Source organism: Dendrobates tinctorius, unplaced genomic scaffold, assembly GCF_039654945.1.
Source record: "Dendrobates tinctorius isolate UK_male_01 unplaced genomic scaffold, ASM3965494v1 ptg000122l, whole genome shotgun sequence".
Lineage (NCBI taxonomy): Eukaryota > Metazoa > Chordata > Amphibia > Anura > Dendrobatidae > Dendrobates > Dendrobates tinctorius.
The window spans coordinates 3,274,662-3,299,929 of NW_027361790.1; the positions used below are offsets into that span (position 1 = coordinate 3,274,662).

The 25,268-nt window shown below is 40.6% G+C and overlaps 1 protein-coding gene across 2 annotated transcripts in view; it reads left to right on the plus strand.

Moving 5' to 3' along the window:
- The window catches only part of SYT1 (synaptotagmin 1), a 1,076,321-nt gene that overhangs the window by 464,245 nt on the left and 586,808 nt on the right, over positions 1–25,268 (plus strand). The window lies entirely within an intron of this gene.

The window sequence follows — 25,268 nt, forward strand, 5'->3', positions numbered from 1 at the left end:
GCACTATATGTCAGTACATAAACAGGTTATCTCATTCTTCGGCACAGTGCACATTGCTGAACTCTGTCATTTCTTGGTTGTCTGTACATTGCTCCTTTGCCTGTTAGCTGGTTTCTGTGTGCTCAGTGACATTGGCACTTCTCAGTGTTATTGATCATCCTGAGGCACATTTGCTGGAATTTTCATCACATACAGCACAAGGGCCAGCAGCTCACAGAACACTGAGAATTGCCAATGTTACTGAGCACACAGGAAACAGCTGACAGGGCAGAAGGAGCAGTGTGATAAACACTGATGGGAAGTGCCGATGTTATTGAGCTCCTACTGCCCTCTTAGCTGTTTGTCCTGTGTCTTTGCTATACACCGAGGAAAACTGCTGACATCACTGAGCACACAAAAGCCAACTGACAGGGAAGGAGAAGTGCTGATGTCACAGAGCACACAAGAACCAGCTGACAGGGCAGAAGGAGCAATGTGGTAAACACTGAGGGGAAGTGCTGATGTTATTGTTCTCCTACTGCCCTCTCAGCTGTTTGTCCTGTGTCTTGGCTATACACTGAGGAAAAATGCTGACATCACTGAGCACACATAAGCCAACTGACAGGGAAGGAGAAGTGCTGATGTCACAGAGCACACAGCAACCAGCTGACAGGGCAGAAGGAGCAATGTGGTAAACACTGAGGGGAAGTGCCGATGTTATTGTGCTCCTACTGCCCTCTCAGCTGTTTGTCCTGTGTCTTTGCTATACACCGAGGAAAACTGCTGACATAACTGAGCACACATAAGCCAACTGACAGGGAAGGAGAAGTGCTGATGTCACTGAGCACACAAGAACCAGCTGACAGGGCAGAAGGAGCAATGTGGTAAACACTGAGGGGAAGTGCTGATGTTATTGTGCTCCTACTGCCCTCTCAGCTGTTTGTCCTGTGTCTTGGCTATACACTGAGGAAAACTGCTGACATCACTGAGCACACATAAGCCAACTGACAGGGAAGGAGAAGTGCTGATGTCACTGAGCACGCAGGAACCAGCTGACAGGGCAGAAGGAGCAATGTGGTAAACACTGAGGGGAAGTGCCGATGTTATTGTGCTCCTACTGCCCTCTCAGCTGTTTGTCCTGTGTCTTGGCTATACACTGAGGAAAACTGCTGACATAACTGAGCACACATAAGCCACATGACAGGGAAGGAGAAGTGCCGATGTCACTGAGCACGCAGGAACCAGCTGACAGGGCAGAAGAGCTGTGTACAGACAACTGACAGCTGATAAAGATCAGCACTATGCACTGTGTGACTGAGGGACCCTGCTGGTGCACTGCCATACAGTGCATGAGATTCAGCCAGGAGCACGCACACTGTGTAGGCGCCGCCCCCACCCACCCTTAGAAACCCATATTCCGTGTGTGGAGCTGAATACGGATTTGCTTCAGAAACACCATAGGAGGACACCTTCTAGAAAGTTTCTGAACTGTTTTCTTTCAGATTTCATTTATAAGGCGTATTTGAAAGATTATTAAAATGACTTACTCTACATTATTGTTAGATAAAAATTAAAACAACAGTTTAAATAAAGCTGTGCTGTCTTCCTAGCCGGTAAGCTACGTTTTCAGTTAATGGAGCTTTGTTACATTCTACTACACAATGTGTTATTGGGAGCAGTTGCACAGAAAAAAAAACTGCGAAGGGTTCATTGTGCTTATTAGGATCAGTGAAGGTCTCAACATTCAGATTTCCTTCTATCAGAAAGAGATGGTTCATCCTACCTATATGCTATGACATCTTCTAGTGGAAAACCTCTTTAATATATAGGACTATCATCTTTCTGATATGAAGGATTTACTGCGAACTATAAAATGCCACTTGCAATGCAGGCTGCTTGGGAAATTTCAATTACTCTTGCTATGATTGAAAGAGCTGGATTTGTGAAAGATGGGATATAAAGGATAAAATGATAGATTAGCACTGTAACATTTTAGAGAAGGTAAATGTGTAGTATTTTGTCTATTAAACTGTATTTGAGCCATTCTGAAAAGCTTTATGAAATTTCCATTACCATTTAATTTCAGCTGGGAATATATATGATCTTTATGTCATTTGTAATGGAAGAAGCGGGTGGCCATAAAGCATAATAAACATTAAATGTTTTTGCCATTTAATAAGAATAAAGGCATTTCAAAGTCACCTTCTACTAGAAGTCTTTATGAAGTGCATATGCAGCAAGTAAGAGCAAAAAATGGCTAGAGACACCCTTCCTGCAAAACAGAGTATCCATTAATATCACTGCAATTTCTGCTTACTGAGATTTTACAAGATCATGTATAGTATGCATGTAAAGAAATAATGCAAACATACCATTTGCCTCTATGATAAAGGGTTCGTCTCAACAATAAACCGATTTCCGATTTTTGGATGCCATAATGGGCATATGGGCATGATTATCTCTGGATTATTTATTATGGACCACTGAAGAGTCTCCAGCTGCTCCTTCTCCAGCGGGCTGTCTATATGTTATAAGTTAGGCAGGATTGAGGACTATTGTATATATGGTTTTGTGATGTTCCCAAGAAGAACATTTCAGCAGGTTTCTGCATCCGGATCTACAGCAGTCAGCTGATTTCTGGTTTCTGAACATTTTTCTAGTTGTCTTGATGTTGTACAATCTTTACATGAAACATTAAATTCAGTAATTTGCATATTTGATTGGGGTGTTTGACGCTGTATATCACTTCCTAAATTTCCCTTCTGTCATATTTGCTTTTTGTCACTGAGTGTTAATCTATTTCAGCAAGCGGCAGTTACACCATTGCTAACAGTATATCAACTGAGAAGTATTAACTGTATCGTACTCTCCAGTAAATCGATATGCAATACAAGATGATCACACTGGTATGTTACATGGTGTTATCTTGCCTGGCCAGTGATATGGCAGATTCCCAGCTGGAACCGCACAGTCTGACTGCAAAAAGACAATTCAAGCCAAGATTAAATATGCACGCCTGATCTTCATGCTGCAGGAGGCGATGCCAAGTGCAGTTCTAGAGTTTTAGATCAATACCCATACCTTTACTAAGTCAGTTTTGTTGCTGGCAATGGAAATAATAGAAAAGCTGTTTTACTGTTTTAAAAGGAACATTTCCAAACTGAGACTATTTACTGAGAACATAAAAAGAGTTGAAAAATGACTAACTCAACCAAATCCAAATACAAAACTGAGACAATTACATCAGTTACGTGACTATAGTTATCAATTTGCTACCACAAAGGGATACAATATATAGGCTTGGGCTAAAATAGATGAGAATCCAAAAATGATATGCAGCAGTAATATTAAAAATATCCAGGGGGCTGTCAGGACATGAGCCCATTTCTTCTAATTGTTGGCTATGCCTACAAGCTTCACTACCTTGACTAAGGTATTTGGTTAAAGACCTGGACTTGCAAATTACAGTAAGTCTGACCCAGGTGAATAAAATCCAGGCTACTGTTAAAAATGTTGGCCCATGTACAATATCACCTATTCAGTACCATCAATTTATGGAACCTCCGCAGATCACAAAGACAGAGGTCCTATGTCCCATATCATCCATTTAAATGAAGCAGTAGTCACAGGTGCTCACAAATGATCCATTCAAAGTCTGGGTTTTTTAGAGATTTCTAAGCTTTGTACTTAAAGGGAAGGTGCCGTGTTTTTTCATAATTTAATGTAAAAAAGAAAATAGTATAAAAAGATATTGTCCCCTAAGCTTGACTCAGTGGTGTGTATGGATTTTTTTTTTACTGTATTAATGCAGCCACTGGGGGCTGCCATCTTACCTCTCTGGCTGCTGAATGACACTTTCCATGCTCATTTACGGCAGTCCCTGGGCATAAGAGACAATAGTCGGCTGCCGACCCTATCTCTTTCATTGCAGCTGCATCAGGAGTGAACTGGCCACGCCTCTGTGGGCAGCTCAATTCACAGCTGTGGTGTGGCCAGTCGCCATCTTATTAGAGCCCAGTGCTTTTCTTTTAGCTTCATTTACACTCTATTGCAAGCCGTGGATGCTGTACTGTTCCAGCATAACAGGGCTTGGATGTTCACTCTGCACATACCAGCTGTAGGAGAGGGACCAGGATGAGCTCCTGGAGACCTAGCTGCTCTTTCCAAAACACATGGCCAGCTGCTGCCCCTGCTCTTGCAAAACATAGGAGGAGCTGCTCCCTGCTGTTTCAAAACACTTGGCCATCTGCTGGACATCTAATCCTAACCTGTGTGATACTGACTGCTGAGCCCTGTATCTAATCCTCTCCTGTGTGATACTGACAGCTGAGCCATGTATCTAATCCTCTCCTGTGTGATACTGACTGCTGAGCCGTGTATCTAATCCTCTCCTGTGTGATACTGTGTGCTGAGCTGCGTATCTAATCCTCTCCTGTGTGATACTGACTGCTGAGCCGTGTATCTAATCCTCTCCTGTGTGATACTGTGTGCTGAGCTGTGTATCTAATCCTCTCCTGTGTGATACTGACTGCTGAGCCGTGTATCTAATCCTCTCCTGTGTGATACTGACAGCTGAGCCATGTATCTAATCCTCTCCTGTGTGATACTGACTGCTGAGCCGTGTATCTAATCCTATCCTGTGTGATACTGCCTGCTGAGCTATGTATATAATCCTATCCTGTGTGATACTGTCTGCTGAGCCGTGTATCTAATCCTCTCCTGTGTGATACTGACAGCTGAGCCATGTATCTAATCCTCTCCTGTGTGATACTGACTGCTGAGCCGTGTATCTAATCCTCTCCTGTGTGATACTGTGTGCTGAGCTGCGTATCTAATCCTCTCCTGTGTGATACTGACAGCTGAGCCATGTATCTAATCCTCTCCTGTGTGATACTGTGTGCTGAGCTGTGTATCTAATCCTCTCCTGTGTGATACTGCCTGCTGAGCTATGTATATAATCCTATCCTGTGTGATACTGTCTGCTGAGCCGTGTATCTAATCCTCTCCTGTGTGATACTGACAGCTGAGCCATGTATCTAATCCTCTCCTGTGTGATACTGACTGCTGAGCCGTGTATCTAATCCTCTCCTGTGTGATACTGTGTGCTGAGCTGCGTATCTAATCCTCTCCTGTGTGATACTGACTGCTGAGCCGTGTATCTAATCCTCTCCTGTGTGATACTGACTGCTGAGCCGTGTATCTAATCCTCTCCTGTGTGATACTGTGTGCTGAGCTGTGTATCTAATCCTCTCCTGTGTGATACTGACTGCTGAGCCGTGTATCTAATCCTATCCTGTGTGATACTGCCTGCTGAGCTATGTATATAATCCTATCCTGTGTGATACTGTCTGCTGAGCCGTGTATCTAATCCTCTCCTGAGTGATACTGTCTGCTGAGCCATGTATCTAATCCTATCCTGTGTGATACTGTCTGCTGAGCCGTGTATTTAATCCTATCCTGTGTGATACTGTCTGCTGAGCCGTGTATCTAATCCTATCCTGTGTGATACTGTCTGCTGAGCCGTGTGTCTAATCCTCTCCTGTGTGATACTGTCTCCTGAGCCGTGTATCTAATCCTATCCTGTGTGATACTGTCTGCTGAGCCGTGTGTCTAATCCTCTCCTGTGTGATACTGTCTGCTGAGCCGTGTATCTAATCCTATCCTGTGTGATACTGTCTGCTGAGCTGTGTGTCTAATCCTCTCCTGTGTGATACTGTCTGCTGAGCCATGTATCTAATCCTATCCTGTGTGATACTGTCTGCTGAGCCGTGTGTCTAATCCTCTCCTGTGTGATACTGTCTGCTGAGCCGTGTATCTAATCCTATCCTGTGTGATACTGTCTGCTAAGCCGTGTGTCTAATCCTCTCCTGTGTGATACTGACTGCTGAGCCGTGTATCTAATCCTATCCCGTGTGATACTGCTCTCCTGAAATACTCTGTGCTGCTGTCACCCTGCTCCTCCACCATATATCTCCCTCTGTGCCCCCCATAGACCATTACACTGCTCTCCTGAAATACTCTGTGCTGCTGTCACCCTACTCCTCCACCATATATCTCCCTCTGTGCTCCCCATAGACCAGCACACTGCTCTCCTGAAATACTCTGCGCTGCTGTCACCCTGCTCCTCCACCATATATCTCCCTCTGTGCCCCCCATAGACCAGCACACTGCTCTCCTGAAATACTCTGTGCTGCTGTCATCCTGCTCCTCCACCATATATCTCCCTCTGTGCCCCCCATAGACCAGAACACTGCTCTCCTGAAATACTCTGTGCTGCTGTCACCCTGCTCCTCCACCATATATCTCCCTATGTGCCCCCCATAGACCATTACACTGCTCTCCTGAAATACTCTGTGCTGCTGTCACCCTGCTCCTCCACCATATATCTCCCTCTGTGCCCCCCATAGACCAGCACACTGCTCTCCTGAAATACTCTGTGCTGCTGTCACCCTGCTCCTCCACCATATATCTCCCTCTGTGCCCCCCATAGACCAGCACACTGCTCTCCTGAAATACTCTGTGCTGCTGTCACCCTACTCCCAGAATCCTTGCTGCCTGCCATCCTCGATGACCGAAGACCCCATTCCTCTACTCAGATCCCGTCCTGGTGATGTGTCAAAGCGAGGCGACAGGGGCCTGATATATGGTGGAAGGAGCAGGGTGACAGCAGCACAGAGTATTTCAGGAGAGCAGTGTGCTTGTCTATGGGGGCGCCCTGTTCGGTGCCAGGGATTTTACATAGAGCGTTGTGTTTTATACACATGGATGGACCATCTGATTGTCTGCTCCACAGAAATCCAGGAAACATTTCTGCTGATTGATGACCTGTCCTGATCCAGACTTTGCATGCAAAGACAGTCAGTAACTTTGCTGGCCCCATCAAAATGGCTGCTCACTGTGTTCCTAGATGTCATCCTCTCTTTTCTCTTAGCAAACATCCAGAAGGGGAGGAGAGGAGTGACACCACACCCATGTCAGCAGATTCCGCCCATAATTACTGCAGTGCAGTAATGTGAGCTAGTTGTACACTAGGTTTTTGTGCCAAATTTCAGTAGCTGCTCCCCCTTGTGTTAACAAGTGGAAATGCCAAACTTTTTAAAATTATTTTTCATATTTTACAAAATTAAAAACATGATAATATTTTTTAAGAAAATGTAAACATTAATTCTTCACATTTTTTCAATTGCTGAAAAAAAATATTTGGATGGCACCTTCCCTTTAAAGGGAATGTGTCATTTAAAAATGCTATTAAGTGACGGTTAACAGTGCTCTGACGTTTGGGCACCACACTGAGAGCGCTGCTGTCAGGAGGAAATTAACTTTACTCCCCCTTGCAGCCTCGCTCATTCAGTCATATGGGTGCCCCATCATTGACAGTCAGAATTTATTTTATTTAGACATTTTACTCATTTATATAGTGCCATTAATTCCACAGTGCTTTACAGACATTATTGGCACTGTCCCCGATGGGGCTGACAATCTAAATTCGCTTTGGAATGTGGGAGGAAACCGGAGTACACGGAGGAAATCCACGCAAACTTGGGAAGAACATACAAACTACTTGCAGATGTTGTCCTTGGTGGGATTTGAACCCAGGACCCAAGGGCTGCAAGGCTGCAGTGCTAACCACTGAGCCACCGTACCACCCTAGCTGTAATGTTGAGTTGACGGTCAGTGAATGTGATTACAGTCACTGCTCTCTGATAGGGGCTGCACCCATATGACAAGAAAAGTAAGGCTATGTGCACACATAGCAGAAAATTTCTGCTTAAAAACCAACTCCTTCCCAGAAAACAGGCGTTTTTTTCCGCGCGTTTTTTGCGCGGTTTTTATGCGTTTTTTTTCCGCGCGTCCCCAGTCTCATTGGAAATAACTAGAAATGCGGAATTTTCCACAAAATTAATGAGCATGCTGCGTTTTTTACCGCGAAGCTGTTTTTTCACGGTAAAAAACGCATCAATATGCACAAAAAATGCAAAATGCATTAAAATGAATGGGAAGCTTATTTTAGGCGTTTTTTTTTACGGATTTTTTGGCAAATCTGCGAAAAAAACGCTATGTGTGAACACAGCCTGAGGCTTCCAGGAGGAATAGAGTTTATTTCCTCCTGGCAGCGGGGCTCTCAGTGTGGTGGCCGCACGGTGTCACAATGCTATTAACGTGCAGATTAGCTCCATACCTGCAGATTAATTTTGATTTCTTTACATGACATGTTCCCTTTAAACATTGATTGGGGCAGTAATAAGCATGAGTAAACAATGACCCATTCAAATGGGGGACATGGGACCCCATTGTGGTGATTAGTACTAGAGGAGAATAAGTAATAAACATTTTTTGTGGGTTAATCCCTTTAATTACTTTTTAAAACTTCACTTTATTTGTATGCTCCATTAAATGTGTTTGTATCCCTCCACTTCCAGAGTCTATATCAGCTGATCAGTGTGGGTATTGGGTGTTGGACTCCCACTGATCTGATATTGATGACTGTTCCTATTTATGTAAATGTAATATTAGCCACATATATCTGGAAATAAGTACAATTACGACATGCCATTTTGATCTAACACCATTCATCCTTATTCAAACCAAACTTGTTAGATAAAAATGTCTTCTTAGGCCTTGGGCCAAACTCTTCCCAGAATATCAGTAATATATTCAATAACTCGTGCATTTTTCTAACCTACATTTTGTTTAAATTCACTATTAGGCTTTTATTCTACCTTTCATGTGACCTAGTTTCATACCAAGAAATGTTTAACTGATTCAGAATTTTCTCAACAAATCTATTTATTATTTTCACTGCTGTAAATATGATTATTGCATTATTGCTGTTGTAACTATTAACATTACCGTTGTGTTTTATGTAACAATCTTTATTTTCTTATATTCATATAGCAAATTTGTAACAACTCCATGAACAGATTTTGCACAACATACCATAATTATCTCGGTAATTCTACATTTTTCATGATGTTCCCTTCTCTGAACATTTCAGTGATTTTTGCATTAATTTAGTTAATAACGTAACATAGGCTATTCATGCACCATGAGTTAATCAGCATCCATTGGCACTTTGTCCCTTAGGCGGATTATCTCTGCAGAAGTAGTTTACTGTATCCTTTAGTTAATTAGAAGTCATAGAAATACAAGAGAGTGTACACATTTAATAGAAAACATTTAATTACAGAAGTACATGCAAACAATTGACATTTTAATGTAATGAAATCGATGTGGACTTTAAGGTCAAATAATAATTTAGCATGATTTACATTGGCCTGTACATTTAAAGGAACACATACTGTATTTTTCAAATTATAAGACGCACCGGACCATAAGAAGCACCTAGGTTTTAGAGGAGGAAATTAGGAAAAAAACGAAGCAAAAAATGTGGTCAATTCAGTACTTAATATCCCGTATCCAGATACATACGGTTCTTTCGTCCCCATTCTGATACACATGGCCCTCTCATCCCTATCCTGGTATGCTTGGCCCCCTCATCCCTATCTTGGTATGCATGGATCCCTCATCCCTATCCTGATATTCATGGCCCCCTCATCACTATCCTGGCAGATATAGCCACCCTCAATCCTATCCTAGTATGCATGGCCCCATCCCTATCCTGGTATGCAGCACCCCATCTCATCTTAATATGCATGGCCCCAGCTTTATCCTGGTCTGCAGGGCCCCCATTTCATCCTAGTATGCATGGTCCCAACCCTATCCTGGTATGCAGGGCCCCATATTGTCCTACTATGCATGGCCCCATCCTTATCCTGTATGCAGGACCCCATGTCATCCTAGTATGCATGGCCCACTCTATCCCGGTCCTTGTATGCATGACCCCATCCTTATAATTTGCCCCCACCCCCATCCTGGTATGCATGGGCCATCAGAAAACATAAAAAATTGCACTTACCTTTCCAGTTTTCCCTTTCAGCGTCCTGCTCCATTGCCAGCAGCTGCTTTATGCTTGCAATCAGCACATGGCAGGGATGTCATGCACTGCTCACAAGCAGAGCACAGCTGCCAAAATACTCACTGCTCCCCACGCCTGGACTGTGCGCACAGAGAGCTGTGAGTATTCATTGCTCTTCAGTAGCGATCAGTGTCAGCCGGAGCTTTCCTGCAGCTGCCGATGGTCACATCTGCTGCTACTTAAGAGAAATGAATATTTACCTCTCTGGGCGTGAATATTCATTTCTCTTAAGTAGCGGCACACATGACCGCCGGCAGCTACAGAAAGCCGGCAGCAGACACTGTGTGCGCTATTGAAGAGCAATGAATACTCACTGCTCTCTGCATGCACAGTCCCAGTGTGTAGAGCAGTGAGCATTCCAGCATCTGCCCTTTGGCCTGCAAGCAGCGCATGACATCCATGCCATGTCCTGCTTACAACCATTAAGCAGCTTCTGGCATCGGAACAAGTTGCTGCTAGGCAGCGCCTGGAAAGAAAGTGTAATAGTTTGTTTTTTTAATGTTTTCTGATGGGGCCATGCATACCAGGATGGTGGTGGGGACCAATTATAAGGATGGGGCCGTGCATACCAGGATGGGGACAAATTATAAGGATGGGGTCATGGTGTTTGTGCCAATCATACCAAGACGCTATTAAATAGAAATGAATATTCATTGCCCTCCAGCTATGGGCGTTGAATGCAATGAATATTCATTTCTCTTTAGCAGCCTCCGACTCCAACCTCCTGTGACCCGCTGCTATGCCGATGCCGCTCCCCCACCTACCCACCATAGCCAGAGCCCATACATCTGGACTGTAAGAGGCACCCCCATTTTCATCCACATTTTTGGAGGAAAAAAGGCCGTCTTATAATCTGAAAAAATAGGGTAATTTAAAGGGGACCTCTCATGAAAAATAACTCTATTACCCTGCAAATACGTGGTTAATTTGCAGGTTAATAGTATTCTGAAACCACGAAGCTCCCACAGTAAAACCCCAGCTGTTGAGAGGAAATTAACTTTATTCCTCCCAGTAGACTTTCTCTTTTAGTTTTGCGTGGCAAAAGCATGATGTCAGTCATTGCTTTGTTTATAGAGAGCGGCGGCTGTAACCGCGCACATGGCACTGACAGCCAGCTTTACTAGTGAGCTGGCTGTCGGTTAGATTACAGCCACTTCTCTCTATGCACAGGACTGAAAAATGAGTCAACTTTATTTCTCTCAGCAGCGGGGTTCTCAGTGAAAGCATCGCACAGAGTCAGAATGCTACTAACACCCAGATTAACTCCAAACACACAAAAAAAGACAGTGGTGGTGATAAATTTGACCTCCTCCTATTAGTTTGCAGGAGCCATAAATGGAACCCACCACATGATTCATGCTGACCAAACCAGAGGCAGCATGAATAAAAACGGCCGATGCATTACAAACTTGTACGTTTTACTCTGAATCACTTTGTTGTTCAGGAAAAAAGTACTGGATATAGAGGCTGGGAACAAGTTGGCAAGTCCAAAAGTTTTGTCCCAAATGGCTTCTCCCACCAGCTCAGCTAGAATAACAGTTTTCTTCTTATATGTATACATGTTAGTCCTTAAAGCCTAAGCAACATAGGTCCCACTCCGTATTCAACTATATTAATTCAAAGCCAAAAATAAATTGATGGCACAGGGAGTGTGTGGAAGAATAGCATTATTTTATTCACAACAAGATGATAGTGCATAAAATCATATCAATATGTAGATATAAATGCCTCAAGAAACTAACTAGGAAAAAAACGCATGCAGCTAGATTGGCACAGAAAAAACAACAATGGATGAAATAAACGCTACATGGTACATCCATTGACAGCTGCACTAAGGTCAAATTTATCAGTAGTACAAACTGTACAATAGTCACAAGTAATACTATAAAGGCCAAAAATAGCCACCATTTTTATACTGCAGGCAATGCCTAGACTATAAAATACTAAGTCAAAAGCACATGTTAAGCCATCAACAATCAGCAGACCATGAAAAGTGCATAAAAGTATATAGTAATGCCTTTAGTATTCTGACCAAGCTGCTGCTGCGTCCCACCCCGACGCACGTTTCGCCTGTTCTTCTTCCGGGGGTGAGAAAAAGACTTTTGGGTTTTCATTGGCTGTAAGCCATAATCATCAATATTGACAGAAATAAACACTTGAAATAGATCACTCTGTTTATAATGACTCTAATATATGAGTTTCACTTTTTGTATTGAAGAACTAAAATAAATGAACTTTTTGATGATATTCTAATTTAGTGAAAAGCACTTGCATATATACAGGAGCTGGCGAACAGAAAAAGCACAAGAGGGGCTTACCTGGAATAAAGCAAATTTAATAAATAGGTTTTGATAACCTGATGAAGTTGTGATCATACAGCAATGAATGGGTATGAAAACCTCCAGTTTTTGCAGATCCACAGGTCATCCAACCAATGCAAAGAATTTGGGAGAGAAAAAAATGTTGACTTTTTTTTCTCACTACTGATGATTAGATTGAAGATCCAAAGCCAAGAATTTGTATAAATGAAGTTTTATATCTACGTGTTTCAAAGTACACACACTCCTTCAGGATAAAACCACAAAGTATGGTCACATTCTGAAGAAGTGTGTGTACTTCGAAATGCATATATTAAAAACTGCACTTATATAACCGTCTGAGAGAAACAGACTGACTTTTTATTTACGTGGCATCCCAGTTGCATCCCAAGTGCATCCTAGTTGCATCAGTTTTTTTCTCATCCCTCTCTTTTACTGAAGGAGGTAGATTGTCTGAACTTTTTAATCTGTTAATTCTAAACAATGCATCAGTTAAAAAGGAATAAAGCTAGCATGGAACTGGCAAGTGCAAAGTATGTCTTCTTAGTTTCATCCATTTTAGGGCTCGTGCTCACCTGCCTTTAAAACATCATTCTGATGTTGATTTGGAAAAGTAGGATGAGTGTCATTCAAGTACAATGCGATTTTTCTCGCATAGCATCCATATGACATGCATATGCATTGCATGTTTTTTCTCTGTAATTATTATTCTACAATCATTCACAGGACCATTTATAGATTTCTATGCTACACAATGGTAATGTGTCCGTAAAAATTTTTTTTTTTCTTGCACCCATTGACTTGCATTGGCAATATACACAGCCACTCGTAATATGCTGCAATTTTTTTCTCATCCAGATTCCAGCTGAGAAAAAAATGCAAATGAGCACTAAATCATTAAATATCATTATTCAGAGTGGTGCAATCCGCAGAGGAGTATGAGCTCTCACACTGATCCTCACCGATTTATTAGCCGAGTCTGATCCACAAAATGGATGTACATGGTCTGAGTCACACAGACCAGAGACATGGACTCGTTTTCAAAACTGTTGTACGTATGGCCCAATGAAACTCTACTGGTCAGTGTGCAGTGTGTTCGGCAAAAAACGAACAGCATTAGGACGTATCACACTGATATGTGAATGTAGCTGTACATATTGGTCAAAATGTGTTGTGATTCCACACCAGAGAACTAATGCTATAAAAGATGCATTTTAGCGTTAAAATAGATGAATATTTTAATGTATCAGCATTTTTTTGTTTTTATCTTAGCTGAATACAGTAATGATGTTTTTTTAATGTGCCCTGAAATATGACATTATGTTGTTTCTAGTCGATATTGTTGAGCCTTTTAAATTTTATGTAGCTTCCAGTATTCTTACAACAAAATTTCACAAAACAACATTAGGTGCATAGTTTGCATAAAATTAACAATTTTGTGATCTTTTATCGATTAACATTTTACTCTTTTCTATTATCAATCATTTGCTAAACCTTAAGGCCACATGCACACGTTGAATATTTGGTCAGTGTTTTACCTCATTATTCGTAAGCGAAGAGTATAATAGAAACATTTGCACAACTTCTGAATTTTTCACCCACTCCTGGTTTTGGCTTACAAATACTGAGGTAAAAAACTCACCAAATACTCAGAGTGTGATTTTGGCCTAAGGCTATGTTCTCAATATGAGTTTTTGGTGAGTTTTTTATGCTGCATGCTTTAGAAAAATGAAAGTAACCTATTTTACTTAATAGATGCAGAAACGGTGCTGAAAATCTGCAACATCAAAAACTCACCCAGGAATGTAGCCTTGAGTGTAGCCTTGAGTATTTAGTGAGATTTTACCTCAGTATATGTAAGCCAAAACCAGGAGTGGGTGATAAATACAGAAGTGGTGATGTGTTTCTATTATACTTTTCCTCTGATTGTTCCACTCCTAGTTTTGGCTTACACATACTGAGGTAAAATACTGACCAAATACCCAATGTGTGCAAGTGGCCTAAAAGTCCTGCTCATTATATAGAGGGTATTGAGAGCATTTGCGATCTGGACCTGTTTTCCCCCGTTCCTGTATTTATGGCAGTACCTCTGTAGGTCCATCTACACAAATTCCCTGTTGTAAACTTAAACCTAAGTGACAAATAAGATGCTTGACTCGTCATCGTCCACAGAGCCACTTCTTCTTTTACAAGATTGCACCTAAAAGCTGCAGTCATTTCCTTTGAGTAAACATTCAAAAGATATCCTCCATGTGTAGCAAGCAACTAAGACTCCTATTTTCCTAAACAGAGCTGGTGGTTGTATGACTCAGATTGTCTCCATAGGTGGCTCTGTATACTTATAATTATGCGGCAGAAAAAATAGTTGCACCGTGAAGATACACTAGGTACTGACCCCTCGCCGCTGGTGTCAAATAGCGGTAGGTTAGGCACTTACTTGAAAGTGGATGCTGGATAAAATTGCTGCTTTCCGCTAACAGTCAGTGCACAGCCGTGTGTAATCAAGGAGTGCGCTCCCAGTGTGCCACTGATAGCTGGCGTCAATCTGACATGCAGGGGGATGAAGACGGGGAGCGTGGAGAAGCAGAAGTTAACGGCAGGCTCCGGCCGAAGTGCCACCGCCAACACACTGCAGGAAGCAAGAAGCTGGGGGCGTGACGTCACGTAGCTGGCTGCTGGGCTGGATGGGAGATGCTGTGGGTCAATACTGAACGACGCGTTTCGAGGGACGCGGCCCCTCTTCTTCAAGAACCTTGTCAGATGTCAGATTGACGCCAGCAATCAGTGGCACACTGGGAGCGCACTCCTTGATTACACACGGCGGTGCACTGACTATTAGCGGAACGCAGCAATTTTATCCAGCATCCACTTTCAAATAAGGGCCTAACCTACCGCTACTTGACACCAGCGGCGAGGGGTCAGTACCTAGTGTATCTTCACGGTACAACTATTTTTTCTGCCGCATAATTAGATCTGCTTTAGGTTTTCTGAGTATAAGCGCAGTGAATTTTATTTAGCATCTTTTTGTTTGTAACTTATGTAACAGGACCTGCACAGCGCCTGTCTTCACTTGCAGCTATCTTACAGTTTTGTATCCTTAGGTGGAGCGCCAGTGGGTATAATTTAATCTACTGTTTTCCAGTCCTGTATACTCACTGTCAGATATACTGGGATTCTGTATGATATGGGAGAGAGCAGCAAAAAATTGGTGATATCAGACATCTTTCTAAAACAAACAGAATTTAAATAGATTACAAAATGAAAATTATAACAAAAAATTTCTAAAATACTATTTCAAAGTAACATGATGCATTTGATATTTTGCATCACAATCTTATTGATTTCAGGTAGTTTGCTTTCTGCACTGCCTAGCAAATAGTAATTATTTTTTATTATAGCATACAATTTTATAATGTCAACTTTCATTTCTTTCACTGCCACATGCGTAAAGCTATGTAAGTAAATATATGTATAAATACATGCATGCTCAAATGAGTATCACAATTATGCAGTGATTATCTTAAAGCCTAGCTAAGCAGCTTAGAGTAACCAAATATTCTACCTACTGTTACTTAAATAAGAAAAAATAATGTAATGATCCTGTGGAGTTTATTTAAGGGAGGAAAATATTTTCTTGAAAATATAATCTGCCGAATGTGGCTGTCGTGGATAGAGCTTGCTTTTTAGGTAATCCATTGCAATTGAAATAGTACTAGTGGAGCCACAAGCTGGACCTACAACTGTGTGAAAATGTGTTTGCCCCTGATTTCCTATTCTTTTGCATGCTTGTCACACTTAAATATTTCAGATCACCAAACAAATTTAAATACTAGACAAAAAATACACAAGTAAGCACAAAATGCAGTTTTAAAATGAAGGTTTTTATTTTTAAGAGAAAAAGAAATGAAAACCTACGGTACACTATGTGAAAAAGTGATTGCCCCTAAACCTAATAACTGGTTGGGCCACCCTTACCAGCAAAAACTGCAATCAAGCGTTTGCGGTAACTGACAAAGAGTCTTGGAATTTTGTCACAGTCATCTTTGCAGAATTGTTGTAACTCAGCCACATTTGAGCGTTTCCAAACATGAACTGCCTTTATACCACAGTATCTCAATCGGATTAGAGTCAGGACTTTAAATAGGCCACTCCAAAGTCTTCATTTTGTTTTTCTTAAGCCATTCAGAGGTGGACTTGCTGGTGTGTTTTGGATGGTTGTCTTGCTGCATAGCCCAAGTGTGATTTAGCTTGAGATCATGAACAGATGGACAGACATTCTGCTTTGGGATTTTTTTGGTAGAAAGCAGAACTCATGGTTCCAGTTACCACATAAAGTCTTCCAGGTCATGAAGCAGCAAAATAGCCCTAGACAATCACACTACAATCAACATTTTACTGTTGCTACAATGTTCTTTTTCTGAAATGCTGTGTTACTTCTACACCAGATGTAATGAGAAATATGCCTTCAAAATAGTTCAACTTTTGTTTTCTCAGTCTGCAGAGTATTTTCCCAAAAGTCTTGGGGATCATCAAGATGTTTTTCTAGCAAAACCGAGACAGGCCTTTATGTTTTTATTGCTCAGGAGTGGTTTTTGTCTTGTAACTCTGCCATGCAGATCATTTTTGCCCAGTCTCTTATGATGGATTCATGAATTCCTTGGATGTTGTTGTGGGGTCTTTTGTGACCTCTTGGATGAGTCATTGCTGCACTCTTGGGGTAATTTTGGTTGGCCGGCGACTCCTGGAAAGGTTCACCACTGTTTTATGTTTTCACCATTTGTCGATAATTGCCCTCAATGTGGTTCGCTGGAGTCCCAAAGCTTGGGAAATGGCTTTATAACCTTTTCCAGACTGATAAATTTCAATTAATTTGTTTCTCATTTGTTTCAGAATTTCTTTGGATTGCAGCATGATTTCTAGCTTTTGAAAATCTTTTTGTCTACTTCATTTTGGCAAGCAGGTCATATTTAAGTGATTTCTTGATTGAGAACAGGTGTGGCAGTATTCAGCCTGGGTATAGCTAGTAAATTTGAACTCAGCTTACCAAAGATATGATAAACCACAGTTAATTTATGTTTTAAGGGGGAATCCCTTTTTTATACAGTGCCCTGTAGGTTTGGATTTCTTTTTCCCTCTGTTTAAAAACTGCAATTGTGTTTAATTGTGTAATTTTTGTCTAATATTTAAATTTGTTTGGCGATCTGAAACATTTAAGTGTGACAAGCATGCAAAAGAATAGAAAATCAGAAAAGGGGTGCACACACTTTTCACACAACTGTATGTAATGAAAGATTTAGTGAACATGTCTTTAGGAGATCAGTAGAACAGTTGTAGGAATAAGCAAACCGTAAAGGGTCAACAGCAAAATCATTGCACTGACAGCCAAATCTAATAATTGCACTCACTACTATAGTTGAGCTACTTTGGTCGGATCGGGTTTCATGAAACAAAATTTGAGTCGGATGAAACTGGTCCGACTAGGGCAAAAAAAAGTCGGAGTTTTGTCCAAAACCCGACCCCAATGCAAGTCAATGGGGAATAAAAGTCGGCATTGAGCGGATGACATTCATTTTTATTCCCCATTGACTTGCATTGGGGTCGGTTTTCGGACGAAACTCTGACTTTTTTTGCCCTAGTCGGACCAGTTTCATCCGACTCAAATTTTGTTTCATGAAACCCGATCCGACCAAAGTCGCTCAACTCTACTCACAACTACAGTAGGACAGCCAAGAAGGAGATTGTTTGCAGTTTTGACCCAAAATAAAACACTGATTGCATTAGATAGGGGTCCCAATAAAACTGTGTAACTATTTTTCAGGCATTTTAACTTTTAAATCTTGTGATAGCATAATGCAATCATTCGGGCGCCCATCGTTCACTCGTATTGCATTCATGGAAAGTCAAAGGGCCATGATGTCAATTGTGACCTACTAAAGGACCCCTTCATCGCTATCTTCATGTTCCTATGGAGCACAGCCCAGATCAGATATTTTACTACATACTATAGAAATGCACTAATATTAAGCAATCAAAGCAAAAAAGTGGAAATTAACATTTAAAAAAATTAAGAAAAAAGTAAAAAGTTTAGAGCACCCGCTTTTCCCAATTAAGAAGTAAAGAAATTTCAAAATAAAAAAATAAACATATTTTATATTGCTATTTCTGTAACAGTTTCATCAAAGTATAACATTAACTTTTTCTATTCGCTGCACTTCCAGCATAAAAGTGCAATCAAACATGATCACAGGGCTATACCCCAAAATTGTACCAATAAAAGCAACAAGTCATAATATAAAAAAGCATGCCTTCAAGAAGATTAATTGATGCAAAAATAAAAAAAGTTATGGGTCTGAGAAAATGGCAATGAAAAATATATATTGAGCGAAAGAGCTTGAAAAAAACTTTAGTAAGTTTGATATCTGTGTAATCATAATGACCTTAAGAATATAATTAAGAATATAATGTTGGCAGGTCATATATAACAAGTTTAATGAAAAAACAAAACACCCCCAAAAATGGTGAAGTTGTGGGGGGCTTTTTTGCCATTTCAACTCATTTTAAATTTTTCCTCACATTCAGCACATAATATAGTAAAAGGAATGGTGTCATTTGAAGCTACAGGGTAGGCCATTTATATGGATAAACCTAAATAAAATGGGAATGGTTGGTAATAGCAACTTCCTGTTTGTGGCATATTAGTATATGGGAGGGGGGAAACTTTTCAAGATGGGTGGTGACCATGTCAGCTATTTTGAAGTCGGCCATTTTGGATCTGACTTTATTTTTTCAATGGGAAGAGGGTCATGTGACACATCAAACTTATTGAGAATTTCAAAAGAAAAACAATGGTGTGCTTGCTTTTAATGTAACTTTATTCTTTCATGAGTTATTTACAAGTTTATGACCACTTATAAAATGTGTTCAAAGTGCTGCCCATTGTGTTGGATTCTCAATGCAATCCATTTCTCCCACTCTTACCACAGAAGAAATACTAGTCTAAGGGGGTCGGATTCCTTGTAGGAATGCTCGGACCTGACACCCACAATGTGGTGGTGCACCATCTTGCTGGAAAAACTCAGGGAACGTGCCATCTTCAGTGCATAAAGAGGGCAATACATCATCATGTAGCAATTTCAGATATCCAGTGGCACTGAGGTTTCCATTGATGAAGAAAGGCCCCACTATCTTTGTACCCCATATACCACACCATACTATCTATTATGAGTGTCAGGTCTGAGGATTCCTACATGAACAGTTTCCTGGAAAGTGGATTGGTCATTGTGGGCCAGTTGAATGGCCACCAAGGTCTCCCGGTCTGACCCCCTTGGACTTTTATTTTTGGGGTCATCTGAAGGCAATTGTCTATGCTGTGAAGATATAAGATGTGCAGCATCTGAAACTACAGGTACTGGAAGCCTGTGCTAGCATTTCTTCTGTTGTGTTGCTATCAGTGTGTCAAGAATGGGAGAAGAGGGTTGCATTGACAATGAAACAGAATGGGCAGCACTTTGAACACATTTTATAAGTGGTCATAAACTTGTAAATAACTCATGAAAGAATAAAGCTACGTTAAAACCAAGCGCACCATTGTTTTTCTTGTGAAATTCTCAATATGTTTGATGTGTCACATGACCCTCTTCCCTTTGAAAAAATAAAATTAGATCCAAAATGGCCAATTTCAAAATGGCCACCATGGTCACCACCCATCTTGAAAACTTTCCCTTCCCTCATATACTAATGTGCCACAAACAGGAAGTTGCTATCACCAACCATTCCCATTTTATTTAGATGTATCCATAGAAATGGCCCACCCTGTATAATACGTCCAGCAAAAACAAGACCTAAAAAGACTAGGATGATGCAAAACTACTAATCTGGTTTAACTCTTGGAAGAAGCGGAGGGAAAAAACAAAGATCAAAAATGAAAAAATGGGCTGATGGGAAGGGTTAAAAGAAACCTTACTGCTTGCTTTTAGCTTCAGCAAGATAAGAAGGAGAAGGTTTAATCCCCCTTGCACAGAAATAGCAAGTGTTCTGGGATCTCTGCACTGCTTATCACCCACCATCTGAGTGACAGCTGATTGGTTGTTTCAGTCTTAGATTATTTTATTTTCAATATATTACATAGATTGAAGAAAGAAAAACAACTTTTGCTCTAGAACAATAATGACACGATTTTGTCTAGAACGAATGACTCAGCAATGAGAGTACTTTTCTATTGAGTACATTCAGATGGAACAATATCAAATGCAATATGCCATGGCAAGATAGGAAGAGCTGTATGTGGTACATTAATTTTAAAAGGCGAGTACTGAACATAAGGAAAGCATCTTATAATATTATTTGTCCAATGCAATCAAGTGCTACCATAAAACAGCTGTGACTGCTTTGTGTGTGGTAGCTTATTGAAAAAGACATACTGACATAGCGAATGAAGAAGTTATTTTCCTTGGCTTTTTATAGTTATTTAGGCATGTTACTGTATATCTCAGTACTGAGATGGTCATTTATTGTCATTCCCTGTCTTTATATAGTAATACTTTGGCATGTACTGTAACTGTACATCTCAATACTGAGAATGTCATATTTATTGTTTATCATTAGTGTTTATAAGCATTTATTAAATCAGAGGTTTTATCCCAGCTCTTTCTTCTTTGTTGAATGTCATCTTGACATTATATTTTGCTTTCCTTCTGTCATTAGTCATGAACATTAATTCTAGTCTTAATGACTTATTCAATCAAAACTATTAAGCCCCCATCACAAGTTAATACTATTAACAAACTTTCTGCCATTTGTGAAACAACAATAAATCAAGGATACTTAAAATAGCGCTACACAACTAGTTTAATTAGTGATTTTGACAAATCAGCACAAAATGACACTTTGAGGCTTGGGCTACATATTGATTTTGGCCACAACATATGTTGCTCAGTCAAAAATTGCTCTGTGCTGCCTCCTAATGCAAATGTGATGCATATAATGACTTTTCAGCTTCTGGCAGGGTATCTGACAGTGGCCTGCAGTTCACTAATTATCTTGGATTTGTGTGTTGCAACCTCTTTCTTCAAATCACATCTAAGATGTTCTATGAGCTTGTAGTTAGGTACTACGGAATCTAATTGCATGGGATAATATTACGCTGAGACCAAAGTTGATGCAAATAAGTATATTTAACAAGTGTAACAAAACTAACAGGGCACTTCCTGCAATAGTGATGAAAAAACACATCACAATAAGGAATAATATAAGCAAAGCAAAACAAACAGAGCACTACCTGCAAATCTAACAAAAGCACAGCACAATATAGAATGATGCAAGTAAACCAAAATTAACAGGGCACTTTCTGCAATTGTAACAAAAGCACAGCTCAATATAGAAATGTCCAGAGTAACTGAAGAGTGAGGCGCAACCCCTAATATAACCAGTCCAACAGTAATATAGCACAGGTGTGTACAAGGCACTAAACAAAGGAGTCCAGCAGAAAGTATGTGAGTAAGCACACCACATTTAATGAGGCAGTCCAGCGATATTAAGAATGAGCATGCACACAGCAGTAAAGTGTAGAAGTCCAGCAATCATAAATGTGGGAATGCACTCGTCACTTAAACGTGGAAGTCCAGCATTATACAGGAGTGGCATTAACAAGAGAAAGTCACTATGTGTACCTTTTGGACTGTAAGTTCCACACAAGTCCCATAGAGCAGCCCACACAAACACAGACCTAGAGGAGAAGATGATGTCAGGATTTCTTACAAGCGACAGCAGTTCCAGGGGTGAATGGCTCCAACTAGAAGTTCAGACAGTAGTTAAGCACAGACAGCATCAGGGAGACTCCCAGATGACTTTAGGCAGCAGAACAAGGAGAGGCAGAGCACTGAGTAATGAGCAGCAGCACGGAGTCCACCAGCAGAACAGCAGGAGCTCAGGAACCAACAGCAACAAAATACTCAGACAAAGAGGAGCACACGTGAAAACAGCAAAAACACGAGCACAACATAACCCATAAAATTATATCAAATTTATTCTACAAAAATTGCCATAGAATGTTAAATAACAGACACCACATAAATTGAGAAAGTCAGTAGATGATTAGCACAGATGTAATGTGCATTGACCCCAGTAACATGTAGTGGATAGGGGAAGATAATGAAGTAGTAAAAAAGACATTTCATTACATATAAAGTGCTAGTGCCAGTGCAATTATTTATTTCCAAATCTCAAAAATAAGAAGGGATTTCCCAATCACAGTATTATTTATGTGCTAAAAGTATCAAAGGGATATAGTAACCGATGAAATAATATTGTGCATATCCCTTTAAGCGAAACAAAAACTGCACAATAAAGATAATCTTAACTTACCCATAATGACCACCTGGGACCACCGCACCGCCAGCCCCAACGCGCATTCCACGTGGGCTTCCTCAGGGAGCTGTAACATACTGTGTGTTCTTTAGCTCTTATATACAAGAATGGCCTCTATATGTGTAACTTGGCGCATGCGCGGCGACCTGCGCTCCCGGCTTTAACATCACTTCCAGTCTCATTTCTGGTACGGACGGGTGGAGGAAATCCTCCATGACGTCACTACCCAGCCTGCAGCAGGGACAAAAGAGACCTTAAGCGATGCTCCGTTAAGCCGCACCCATCGGGCATGCGCTTTCACATAGAGGCCTCCATCTTAACTAGTGGGAACTACAGTATCTGCCATTTTAGAATAGGGCAAACAATTCATGAACCCCCCGGGCATGCGTTCTCACATAGAGGCCTCCATTTTTACTACTGGGAACGACAGCATCCACCATTATAGAATAGGGCAAACACTACAAAACCCCTCCTAAGCCTAAATAAACATGAAAAACGCGATTCCACCTCTGAGATTAGTTATCATTTGATATGCCCTGCAATTTAAAACAGTTAAACGACCTACACATCTAAAGTGACAATAAATAATTACTGATGCTTCCTTCCTAAATACATGTATATAATAAACCATCACATTGTTTTTTTAATTATGATGTCCAGGAAGGAAATCTCATCAGGATGATATATATAGGTAAGCCTGATGTTTAAGACACTGTGGTTCAAATGAGACATAAATTATTTCAAATCACCGGCAGAGGCCTGCCAGATGAACAGAATGTCATCTATATATCTGAACCATCCAAGGATCTGGGGTGCAGCGTGAGCATCATTGGGGAAGATGTTCCTCTCCAAAAAAAACAAAAATAAATTGGCATACTAAGGTGCACACGCTGCCCCATGGCTATACTCCTGGGTTGCAGAAAAAACGATCCTTGAGTGTGAAGAAATTGTGTGTTAGAATAAACGCCAACAACTCCAACACCAGGCCCCTAAGGTCAGCATCCAAATTACTTGATTCAAGAAAAAATTGAGTTGCCAAGAGGCCATCCTCATGTGTAATACTCATGTAGAGTGACTCTTCATCCGCTGTCACGAGTAACAAATCTCCCTCAAGATGTAGACTATCAAGGCGCCTAAGGACATCCATCAGGTCCCTGACATACTGTAGGAGAGCAATGTCTCCACCTGCCGACAAAGTAGTACTGCTGTGGGCAGAAATGCAGTTCCCGTGATGTGATCGCGTTGTTCCGGTAGTCTCCATGGAGACCCCCAGCTCCAAGAAGGCTGCGGGGTCCTTCCGGATCCTGCAGGGAGGTGGCTTCTCAGCACCTGCTGAGGACAGGACCTGAGAAGCCTCCTTCCCTGCCTGTCAGATCGCTAATCTGATATTCAGCAATGGTAAGTGTCAAATCAGCATTCTGACATTATATAATAATGTCCCTTACTGGGACAATGTAATAAAGTTAAAAAAAATTATAATGTGTAAAAATATTTTTTTTTTAAAAAATCCCCAAATAAAGAAAAAAATTAAATAAATAAATACATTTATTTATGTAAAAAAAAATAAAAGTACACATATTTAATATTTCCGACTCCGTAATGACCTGCTCTATAAAACTGTCCCACTAGTTAACCCCTTCAGTAAACATCATAAAAAATAAATAAAAAGCGAAGCAAAAAAACAATGCTTTATCATCATACCGCTGAACAAAAAGTGCAATAACATGCGATCAAAAAGATGGATGTAAATAAAAATGGTACTGCTGAAAACGTCATCGTGTCCTGCAAAACACAAGCCCCCATACAGCACCATCAGCAGAATAATAAAAAAGTTTGAGCTCTCAGAATAAAGCAATGCAAAAATAATAATTTTTTTTTGTAAAATAGTTTTTATTGTGTAAAAGCGTCAAAACATAAAAAATTATATAAATGAGGTATCGCTGTAATCATACTGACCCGAAGAATAAAGCTGCCTTACCAATTTTACCACATGCAGAACAGTATAAGAAAAAACAATTCCTAAATTGCTGGTTTTTGCTAATTCTGTCTCCCAAAAATCGGAATAGAAATCGATCAAAAAATGAGGGGGTCTATATTATAGAAAATACCCAAAAGTGACACCACTCCAAAAACTGCACCCCTGAAGGTGCTCAAAACCACATTCAAGAAGTTTATTTACCCTTCAGGTGCTTCACAGGAATTTTTGGAATGACTAAAATTAACATTTAACTTTTTCCACAAAAAATTTACTTCAGATCCAATTTGTTTTATTTTACCAACGGTAACAAGAGAAATTGGACCCCCCAAAGTAGCTGTACAATTTTTCCTGAGTACGCTGATACCCCATATATGTAGGTAAACCACTGTTTGGGCGCACGTCAGAGCTCAAAAGGGAAGGAGCGCATTTTGACTTTTCAATGCAAAATTGGCTGATATTGACATTGGATGCTATGTCATGTTTGGAGAGCCCCTGATGTGCCTAAACAGTGGAAACCCCCACAAGTGACACCATTTTAGAAAGTAGACCCTCTAAGGAACTTATCTAGATGTATGGTGAGCACTTTAAACTCCCAATTTGTCCTGAGTATGCTGATACCCCACATGTGGGAGTAAACCACTGTTTGAGTGCA